The sequence below is a fragment of the Xenopus laevis genome, chromosome 1S, assembly GCF_017654675.1.
Source record: "Xenopus laevis strain J_2021 chromosome 1S, Xenopus_laevis_v10.1, whole genome shotgun sequence".
NCBI classification, from domain to species: Eukaryota; Metazoa; Chordata; class Amphibia; order Anura; family Pipidae; genus Xenopus; species Xenopus laevis.
The window spans coordinates 103,552,925-103,565,094 of NC_054372.1; positions in this window are offsets into that span (position 1 = coordinate 103,552,925).

The following is a 12,170-nucleotide window of genomic DNA, read 5'->3' on the forward strand; positions in this document are numbered from 1 at the left end:
ATAAAACCCAGACATTGGGAAGTGCTCAGCACTATATTTCTAATCTAATTGTAATAGACGTTACCGTAATGATGTTGTAGTAATTTGGAGCATAGAATCCATCAACTGGTTCCAAGAAAGCCCATAAATCCTTGTGTAGGGGGGAACAGGTAATATTCAGAAACAGAACAGAGCAGACAACAGGGGCCACTACAGAGTCAGATTTTAATTATTGGTGGAATATTTAGGGTGGTTTAGATTTAAAGGGCATACAAGAAGTGAAAAGAGCAGTGATTTTATTGGCTGTTTCTATGCATATGCATATACAGTACATCTTATCACAGGTCTCTCCAGGCAGCATTGTTGTAAATGTGGTTTCTAGAGAGAGGGCAAGGGGATCTGCATTGTGTCTTTATGCTAGAATGCCTGCCATAAAGCACAGTGGTACTGCTGTTTTAGCCATAAATGAAGGAACAGAAAGCAATAGAAAATGTAATAATATGGGAGCCTCACCTTTATCCATTGATGTGTAATGATCATCCAGCTCAAAGACAAATCTGAAAGGGGGGGGGAAGAGAGAAAGGCTTTTACAATACTCACAGGTCTCCAGTTTCATAGTCCGTTCCCAGAGGGGACCTGGGTTCCAGGTGACGGAGTTCTGGTGGGAGCTGTTTGTCCTGGGACAGAGGCGAAGCTTCCTCATGGGAGAAAAAAATTGTATGAATCCCTAATTTCTATATTCAGATAAAGGAAAAATTTGGCAGCAATTCTGGCTTGAAAATACAAAAATCTAAATGGGGGTTTGGACAAAACATTTGCTTTAGCCCTGTAACCCATAGCAACCAAGGAACAATTCACTTTAACTGTTGTTGTGCAGTTGGATCAATGAAGCAAAATCTTATTGGTTATGGTCCCTCCCAGCGCCGTTTCTGTATGTATTGCCACCTGAGGCGGCTCCAGTAATGCCGCCCCCCCAGCCCGATTCGATTTCCGGGGGGGAGGCAGCAACGCTAGTGCGGAGAGCGCAATTGCGCTCTCTCGCCCTAGTAAAGCCGAATTTCCGGTTCAAAAACCGGAAATTCGGCTCTTAAAGGCACCAGGAGCGGCTTTTTGCCGCCCCTGGAAACCTAGCTGGCGATGCCGCCTGAGGCGAGCGCCTCAGCTCGCCTCATTGGCGGATCGCCCCTGGTCCCTCCCAATCAGGCCACATTCCCACCTTCCACAGACGTCACCCTCTAGGCCAGGGGTCCCCAACCTTTTTCACCCTGGAGCAACACTCAGATGTAAATAGAGCTGGGGAGCAACACAAGCATGAAACAAGTTCCTAGGGGGCCAAATAAGGGCTGTGGTTGGCTATTTGGTGGCACCTATGTGGACTCGTAGCCTATAGGAGGCTCTGTTTGGTAGTACATCTGGTTTTTATGCAACTAAAACTTGCCTCCAGGCCTGGAATTCAAAAATAAGCACCTGCTTTGAGACCACTGGGAGCAACATCCAAGGGGTTGGGGAGCAACATGTTGCTCACAAGCTACTGGTTGGGGATCACTGCTCTAGGCCAAAGATATTTTCCTCTTATCCTTCAGCATAAGCTCTTGTTCCTTCCTCTGCACAGCCAGGAGGAGGCACCTCTTCTCATCTGCTTTATGACCTCCCAGAGAATTGTGCACCTTAAAGGGGAACTAACGCAAAAATGAAAATGTAAAATAAGCTTCCTCATGCTGAAATAAGAAACTTTCTAAATACAATCAATTAAACATTCTTTACTGTTTCTGAAATAATCAGGTTTATATTGATCATCCCTCTCTCAGCATCTGTTTCTCTTCATTCTGTCTTCATGCAGCAGTTGGGTGTCAGATGAATGATACAATATATTTTATAGTGGGGGCTTCCTTTCCTAACAGATATATTAGAGCTCAAATAACTGATTCCAGTACTAACAAAATATATCAAAATAACAGACAGGATTTCTGGTGATTTTAATAGCGTGAGCTCTAATACATCTGTTGCCATTCTGCTTAAGGGTGGTGGCACACATGGCGATTCCGTGGAGATAAGTCACCCAGAGACAAATCTCCCACTTTTCGGGAGACTTATCTCCCCGAAATTCCGGCAAGAATATGAATGACCAGTGGGATGGCACATGGATCGATTTGGTTTTACTAGTGAGGCAACTTTGGAAAAAGAAGCGATCTGAATACTATCCTGCCGCATAGTATCTTCCCCTCGCTTAGTACAGATCTAAGAAAATGGTATTCAATATAAACATGTTTGCACCTTTGATGGCAAACCGGGTTCATTGCGAGAGCTATTGCACCAAGATTGTCTATAAAAAATTTTACTGGCTCATATTTACATTCACTATCTATTTCTTTGAGTAAGTGCACAAGGTATAAACTCTCCTGTGTGGTAGCAGCCAGTGCTATACAGTATATTCAACCTCACAGGTTGTTTCTTTGACTTCCAAGAAATCAGTGCACCATTCGTGGATAGACTAAAACAATATCCTGTTGTGCTTCTTCTGTCATTTAGGTCTGAGGCCCAACTAGCATCATATATACTATATGCCTCAAGATTTAAGTTCTCCTTACATTTTCTGTAGCTTAACTCAAAAGCAATAGTAAGTATCTCATCACATGTTTTTCTTTGTATGTTTCAGATCCATCTGCATTGCTTTTTATTGCACAGACCCATCTGCCCCCCATTGCATTTTTACCTTCTGGTAGAGTGGTCAGTGTGAACGTATCATTCTCTTTTAGCGAATCTATTTTATCTTTCATTGCATTAAGCCATATCTGTGACTGGGGTGAATTTATGCTTCTCTAAAAGTTTGTGGTACATCATGTGCTCTGTAACAGTAGCCAATGTTTGTCAGTATCTGATCATTACAATCTGACTTTTGTACAGTAATCTAAGTATTGAGGGGTTTTTCGGGCCCTTTAGAGGTATCTTGTACAATGGCTGTCCTGTGTTTGGCCATTATCATTGCCCTCTGCACTCTCAACTTAAGATACTGGGACCTCCTCTGGATTTGGGTTTAATATAGGGCGTACAAACCTTTCCCTATAAATGTTATCATCAACATCTAACAAAATCAGTTTTAGTTTGTCTCTCAGTCACACTCTTTGTAATGAACTTTATTAGACTGTGTTTACACCAGGTACGAGGGACTATTTTTGTCATATCCTACAAAAATTTTATTTTTTCACTTTGAGTCTAGTTTCTTTCTGTCATAATGGTATGCAAAGCATTCTGACCCAAATGTTTTCATCTTTGATGGATTAGGCTTCTCTGTATCACTCTTATTTTTCAGAAAGTACACAAATACTGCGCCAGAGTAATCATCAGTAAATGTTATGGCATAGCTAAAACCATCTTTTGCAATTGGCTCTATGGGGCCTGCTAAATCAGTGGGTACTAGTTCAAGTGATTGTTTGGCACAGGTGTCAGACTTCCTGTTTCTGTTCTGAACAAATTTTCCCTGGGTACAAATTTCGCAATTTAGGTTACACTTATCAACCTTACCCTTAATCTTCATTCCATCAACCACACTTTGTAGTTTTAAAAGATCATCATAATTACAGTCCCAAAGCGGTGAAAAGACCAGAAGCCACCAAAATAGCCGAAGTCCTGAACAGCGAAAAGACCCAAAGTCACGAATGGAGGCGAAGTTGAAGTCTTGAAGCCATGAGTTCAATGAAAAATCATTCAAAAATGTCAAAAAATAAAAATGTTGAATGTGAGCAACCTATTCAAAGTAATTATGTCCATTGTTAGAGTCCTTTACCTATTTAAGTACCTTCAGCCATTTAGGCTGTGCTTGGTTGTCTAAGTCTAGTGCAGGGTCGGAAAAAACCCAGTGGGCCCGGCTCTTGTGCACCCAGATCTGCAGGATTCTTCCTGCCGCAAATTTGTGCCAGAAAGAAAGGAACTGCAAAGAAGAGCTAATGAGGTCGCACAGCCTTGTTAATAAATATAATTAGATTGTGTGTGCAACTTGGAAACCATAAAAGGATTAATTAATGCCTTAAAAATTTGGTTATTTAACCTATTGTGTTCATGTCTAAACTTTTGGTGTTGCTTTAACACAAGACATAGGGAATAGGCCATACCTACTTAGGTGCCTCTGAGAGGACAAAGTGTCAGTTTACTCTCCTTGCACACCATTTTGGAATTAACACTTGTGTGATACTTCAAGGTCCAGCATACAAGGTGTTGGTTTGTCTGTTGTTTATCCCACAATGGCAGCCACCTAATTTCTCTTACTATAGACACCCTCCTGCTCCCCACCCCAACTGATACTACTATTAGAGGGCATCTAGGATGATGTAATGATCTAGGTGGGACAAGTATTTTCATTACTCAGATATACTGCAATCCTTACAACTGTGAAACCAGGGATACATAATAATTTTAAGTGTTTTTATATTTCATTAATTCCCTCTTTTGATTTTAAATGAACTATTAAATGTTATGTTTTATTGAGTGATTCCTTCTTCTACAGACTAGAGGAATGTGAACTGTTGCTTACGTAATTAGCACTCCTTACACTATTGCACTTTATTAACTCCTAATTGTTTATCACATAATGATGACAACACATCAAAGTGTGGACACAATGAATTGATTTTGAATGAATTGATTTGCACTCATCAAAAAAAAATTTTTTAAGGCATTAATTATTCCTTTTATGGTTTCCAAGTTGCAAACATCTAATTATATTTATCAACAAGGCTGTGCGACCTCGTTAGCTCTTCTTTGCAGTTAGTTTCTTTCTGGCACAAATTCATGTTCATTTTTAAGAGCTGTTAGCACGCCTAAGGCTAAGGCCACACGAGGCCTTAGCGAGGCAATTTCGAGCGACAGTAGAAAAAAGATCGCCGCGTGTGTTTTTACGCTGGCGATTTTACGCGATTCCCCATAGACGCCAGCGCAAAAGTTTCCCCAGCGACTGCTTAAAAGTCGCGGCGAAAAGTCGCCGCGAGTCAAATCGCGGCGCTATCGCCTAGTGTGGCCTTAGCCTAAGATTAAAGGACTTCTAAACAGTGGTGATGGGTGGTTAGAAGGTGCGGAAAACCAAGAAACCCAATTTGTAATTCTTCCTGCCGCGACCTCTTTTTTTTGGGCAGTCTCGGCAATACATAGTATGCATGCACACATGCGCTGCACGGCTGCGCAGCAGGGGGGCTGGACATTGGTTTGGTGCCACATGTGTTGGATTCTCAACCTGTGGATAAATGCATGAGGCAAGGTGAGAGTCTTGCATGATTTAAAATGTGCTCCTGGTAACGTTAAGAGTCACATTTTCCTTTTTTAACTGGAAATTCCACACAGAGTGTACAATTGTGATTACATACTATAGTGGAAGCAGACCCTGTAGTCTGGACCCCTCTGTCCCCTGGGCACCCCTGCCACTGTGTAACAATGAACTCGGGCCCGAATTTGTGGAAAGGTCACCTAGGCCGGCAGGATTTTAGGGGGGTGGCATGCTGCTCAACCACACCCACATTGATTCAAAAACACTGGGAATGTGCTGGAGATACAATATTTTTTTAAATTTCCCATGCACCAATCCCCATTGCTCTGGTCCAGATGATGAAAATTTGCACGAATAAAGAGGAGGGGACAGGGGCAATGAACGGCAGTGGGCCTAGGTGCACCCACTATGTAAATCCGGCCCTGATTGAACTGTTTCAGTTAGAGAATTGTGATTGTTCTTCATTTTTTATTCCTGTGACCCACATTCATCCCAGTCATATGTAAAAAGAGTTTGGGGAGCAACACAAGCATGGGCACCCTGGGGGTGGTAAATAAGGGCAGTGATTGACTATTTAGTGGCCCCTATTTGGACTGGCAGCCTACAGGGGGCTCTGGTTTTTATGCAATCAAAACTTGCCCATAAGACAGGATTTTTAAAAATTAGCACCTACTTTGAGGCCACTGGAAACAATAACCAAGGGGTTGGTGAGCAACATGTTTCTTAAGAGCCACTGACTGGGGATCACTGATGTATAGTGTGTGATCTTGGAAGGCTTTAGGCTCAATAGACTTCCTGCGTCTGCAGTTATCTTTACTATATTAGGTAGATTTCGGAGAAGTTTTGTATATTTAGCAATTAAGTGATGAAGGAATCAGGTGGTGCCATTTAATTGTAAATATTTAATTTTAATTTCATATATTACAGATTAGAAAATTAATTTGCTACTCTCATTCATGTTGCAGGGATAAAATCACCTTACCTGCATATCCTACAAATGATGCTGCCTTTACTGTTGTATCGGTTGGCGCAGGGGAAATTTACTATCCCTAGTATGTATTACCACTTTGCTTTTTTCTGAGACTGGTTCCCACAGTACAGGGATTGGGTAATCCAGATTAGGTACCACCACAGCTCCTAGGAGGAAAAGGAAATTCCCTGAACCAAGCACTAACTTCTGGGAACCACTCACATCAAATGCGCACCCACTTATTGGGCTATAATAAATTAACAGTGTATATTCAAAACACAGTGTATATGGTTATACAGGACAAGTCCAAAGTAGAAAGCAAAACACAATGCAATATGTCATGCTTGATAGAGACAATGCTTGAGCTCTATTCCTATCTTCATCTGTCAGCAACTAAAATACACTGGGCTTATTGTTAGCATGCTAATAGTACAATTGTCTACAACTGCATTAACTTCCAATAGGAGTGCCACTTCTAGAAGAACAGTTGCATCCACCCTGGACATCCATGATTCTTTTTTTTCCATCTGTAAAACAAAATCTGCTCCTATAATGTATAACATGATGTTAAAGATACACTAGCCTGGCATGGCAAATAAAATGTAATTGCATTAGTACTATTTTCATAGCTGCTGTGACAGTACAGGATATTTACCTAGGCATTAGCATTAGAGATGTCGCGAACTGTTCGCCGGCGAACTTGTTCGCGCGAACATCGGGTGTTCGCGCTCGCCGGAAGTTCGCGAACGTCGCGCGACGTTCGCCATTTTGGGTTCGCCATTGTTGGCGCTTTTTTTTGCCCTCTCACCCCAGACCAGCAGGTACATGGCAGCCAATCAGGAAGCTCTCCCCTGGACCACTCCCCTTCCCTATAAAAACCGAAGCCCTGCAGCGTTTTTTCACTCTGCCTGTGTGTGCTGAAGAGATAGTGTAGGGAGAGAGCTGCTGCCTGTTAGTGATTTCAGGGACAGTTGAAAGTTTGCTGGCTAGTAATCGTTTTGATACTGCTCTGTTATTGGAGGGACAGAAGTCTGCAGGGGTTTGAGGGACATTTAAGCTTAGGTAGCTTTGCTGGCTAGTAATCTACCTTCTACTGCAGTGCTCTGTATGTAGCTGCAGTGGGCAGCTGTCCTGCTTCTGATCTCATCTGCTGACTGCTGCAATAACAGTAGTCCTTGTAAGGACTGCTTTTATTTATTTTTTTGTTGTTTTACTACTACTACTACTACTACTACTATAAGAGCCCAGTGCTATTAGTCTAGCAGTGTTGGGGAGTGGGACTGGTGTGCTAATCTGCTGCTCCTAGTAGTTCAGCAGCACCAACTTTAATTTTTTTTTTTAATATTCATTTTTTTTTATTTTACTTTTTTTTATTTTACTACCGCTGTAGTAGTGTATAAGTTGACCTTTTAGGCATTATTTGCCCTGTAGGCATTATTTGCACACTGTTTTCTTCAACCCGCCATCGAGCTGTGTGACCTTGTTCACATTCTGTCTAAATATCCATAATATTACCGTCTCCAGAAAAAACACCGGAGTCACTTTTTTCAAGCAGCCATAATATATTTTACGTAATCCGTATCCACCGCTGTAGTAGTGTATACGTTGGCCTTGTAGGCATTATTTGCACACTGTTTTCTTCAACCCGCCATCGAGCTGTGTGACCTTGTTCCCATTCTGTCTAAATATCCATAATATTACCGTCTCCAGAAAAAACACCGGAGTCACTTTTTTCAAGCAGCATTCATATATTTTACGTAATCCGTATCCACCGCTGTAGTAGTGTATACGTTGGCCTTGTAGGCATTATTTGCACACTGTTTTCTTCAACCCGCCATCGAGCTGTGTGACCTTGTTCCCATTCTGTCTAAATATCCATAATATTACCGTCTCCAGAAAAAACACCGGAGTCACTTTTTTCAAGCAGCATTCATATATTTTACGTAATCCGTATCCACCGCTGTAGTAGTGTATACGTTGGCCTTGTAGGCATTATTTGCACAGTGTTTTCTTCAACCCGCCATCGAGCTGTGTGAGCTTGTTCACATTTTGTCTAAATATTGATAATATTATCGTCTCTAGAAAAACCACTTGAGTTACTTTTTTTCAAGCAGCATTCATATATTTTACGTAATCCGTATCCACCGCTGTAGTAGTGTATACGTTGACCTTGTAGGCATTATTTGCACACTGTTTTCTTCAACCCGCCATCGAGCTGTGTGAGCTTGTTCACATTTTGTCTAAATATTGATAATATTATCGTCTCTAGAAAAACCACTTGAGTTACTTTTTTTCAAGCAGCATTCATATATTTTACGTAATCCGTATCCACCGCTGTAGTAGTGTATACGTTGACCTTGTAGGCATTATTTGCACACTGTTTTCTTCAACCCGCCATCGAGCTGTGTGAGCTTGTTCACATTTTGTCTAAATATTGATAATATTATCGTCTCTAGAAAAACCACTTGAGTTACTTTTTTTCAAGCAGCATTCATATATTTTACGTAATCCGTATCCACCGCTGTAGTAGTGTATACGTTGACCTTGTAGGCATTATTTGCACACTGTTTTCTTCAACCCGCCATCGAGCTGTGTGAGCTTGTTCACATTTTGTCTAAATATTGATAATATTATCGTCTCTAGAAAAACCACTTGAGTTACTTTTTTTCAAGCAGCATTCATATATTTTACGTAATCCGTATCCACCGCTGTAGTAGTGTATACGTTGACCTTGTAGGCATTATTTGCACACTGTTTTCTTCAACCCGCCATCGAGCTGTGTGAGCTTGTTCACATTTTGTCTAAATATTGATAATATTATTGTCTCTAGAAAAACCACTTGAGTTACTTTTTTTCAAGCAGCATTCATATATTTTACGTAATCCGTATCCACCGCTGTAGTAGTGTATACGTTGACTTTGTAGGCATTATTTGCACAGTGTTTTCTTCAACCCGCCATCTAGCTGTGTGTATTATCGTTTCCAGAAAAACCAACTGAGTTTTTGTTGTTGTTGTTGTTTTTTTAAAAATAATGCCAGGCAAAGGCAGGCCGCCACGCAGAGGCCGTGCTAGGGGCCGTGCTGCTATGCAATCCTGTGGCCCTAGCAAATTTCCCAGTTTTAAAAAGCCAATGACCCTGAACTCCCAAAATGCTGAAGAGGTAGTTGACTGGCTTACACAGCACACCCCATCCTCTACCGTTTCTAACTTTACCACAACATCCTCCTCATCCTCCACTGCTATGGCCACCCCACGTAACACTTCCTCCACCACCGGTGCCCCTTCTTCACTGGGGTCAGAGGAGTTATTTTCCAATGAGTTTCTTGAACTGAGTAATGCGCAACCATTATTGCCAGAAGAAGATGAAGGAGATGAGGACCTTACACCAGATTTAATTCTGGCAGAGAACACGATAGAGATGGACATAATGAGTGATGAGGAGGAGGTCCCCGCTGCTGCTTCCTTCTGTGATGTGTCAGAAGAAATTGATGCATCTGAGGAGAATGATGATGAGGAGATTGATGTTTTGTGGGTGCCTAGTAGAAGAGAGCAAGAGGAGGGTAGTTCAGATGGAGAGACGGAGAGTCAGAGAGGCAGTAGGAGAATAAGACTTAGAAGAAGCAGGGAGGACAGCCCGCAGGGATCAGCAGGGCAACAACATGTATCGGCACCTGTGTTCAGCCGGCCAACGCACCCGCCATTGCCGCCAATACCGCCAACTCCGCCAACTTCTACTGTTACCGCCAGATCGCACACTTCCAAAAAGTCAGCAGTGTGGGATTTTTTTAATGTGTGTGCCTCTGACAAAAGCATTGTAATTTGCAATGAGTGCAGTCAGAAACTGAGCCTTGGTAAGCCCAACAGCCACATAGGTACAACTTCTATGCGAAGGCACATGAGCGGCAAGCACAAAGCACTTTGGGAGCAACACCTCAAAGGCAACAGGCAAACTAAAAGCCACACTCCTTCTGGTCCAGCATCTTACTGCTCTACCTCTGCTCTCCTTGACCCGTCTGAACCACCCTCCACTCCGCCTTCCACCTTGACCACCTGTTCCCATTCCCAGTCATCTGCCACCAGCCAAGTTTCTGTGAAGGCCATGTTTGAGCGTAAGAAGCCAATGTCTGACTGTCACCCCCTTGCCCGGCGTCTGACAGCTGGCTTGTCTGCACTCTTAGCCCGCCAGCTTTTACCATACCAGCTGGTGGACTCTGAGGCCTTCCGCAAATTTGTAGCAATTGGGACACCGCAGTGGAAGGTACCCAGCCGCAATTTTTTTCTAAAAAGGGAATACCACACCTGTACCAACATGTGCAGAGCCAAGTTACCGCATCTCTGTCACTTAGTGTTGGGCCAAAGGTCCATATGACTACTGACGCATGGTCCTCCAAGCATGGTCAGGGCAGGTATGTCACCTACACTGCCCACTGGGTGAACTTGGTAATGGCTGGGAAGCAGGGAATGGGTAGCTCAACAACAACAGTGGAGTTGGTGTCACCGCCACGGATTGCACGCGGTTCTGCCACCACCTCTACTCCTCCATCGCTCTCTACCTCGTCTTCTTCTTCTTCTTACTCTGCTGCTGGGTCCTCCTTCTCCTCCTCCACACCTGTGCACCCCCAGCTCCCCCTAGGCTATTCGACGTGCCAGGTACGCCGTTGTCACGCTGTCTTGGGGATGACGTGCCTGGAAAGCAAAAACCATACCGGATCTGTACTCCTGTCATCTCTGCAGTCACAGGCCGATCGGTGGCTGACCCCACACCAACTGCAGATCGGAAAAGTGGTGTGTGACAATGGAAGCAATCTGTTGGCAGCGTTGAGACTAGGCAATTTAACACATGTGCCCTGCATGGCACATGTGTTAAATTTAATAGTCCAACGTTTTGTCTCCAAGTACCCAGGATTCCAGGACGTTCTCACCCAGTCCAGAAAGGTGTCGGCCCATTTCAGACGTTCCTACACAGCCATGGCACGCCTTGCTGACATTCAGCAGCGCTACAACATGCCAGTCAGGCGTTTGATTTCTGACAGCCAGACTCGCTGGAATTCAACGCTCCTTATGTTGGAACGTCTGCTGCAACAACAAAGGGCCGTCAACGAGTACCTTTTTGAACTGGGTGGTAGGACTGGATCTGCACAGCTGGGGATTTTTTTCCCCCGTTACTGGGTGCTTATGCGCGATGCCTGCAGGCTCATGCGACCTTTTGAAGAGGTGACAAATATGGTCAGTCGCACCGAAGGCACCATCAGCGACCTAATACCCTTCGCTTTCTTCCTGGAGCGTGCCGTGCGACGAGTGACAGATGAGGCTGTAGACCAGCGTGACGAGGAGCTGGAAGCGCACGATTTCTGGTCGGAATCACCAGAACGAACCCAGGCACCTGCTGCAACGCAGGGAGAGGTGCCAGAAGTGGAGTCAGAGGAGGAAGGTGGCTTTGTGGAGGAGGAGGAGGAGGACCAACAGGAGCAGGCTTCCCAGGGGGCTAGTGGTGACCTTTTGGGGACCTCTGGTCTTGTACGTGGCTGGGGGGAGGAGACCGTGGATGATGCAGTCCTTGATAATGAGGAAGCGGAGATGGATAGCTCTGCATCCAACCTTGTGAGAATGGGGTCTTTCATGCTGTCATGCCTGTTGAAGGACCCCCGTATCAAGAGGCTTAAGGAGAAGGACCTGTACTGGGTCGCAACGCTACTAGACCCTCGGTACAAGCATAAAGTGTCAGAAATGTTACCAACATACCACAAGTCCGAAAAGATGCGGCATTTACAAACCAGCCTGCAAAACATGTTGTACAATGCTTTTAAGGGTGATGTCACTTCAGGAACTCATCAACATTCCAGGGGCAGAGGTGCCAGTAATCCTGCCACGAGCACACCTGCAAGGACAAAGCCCTTTGGCCAGTCTGTAACGTCAGACATGCAAATGTTTTTCTGTCCAAGGCAGCGCCACAACCCTTCTGGATCC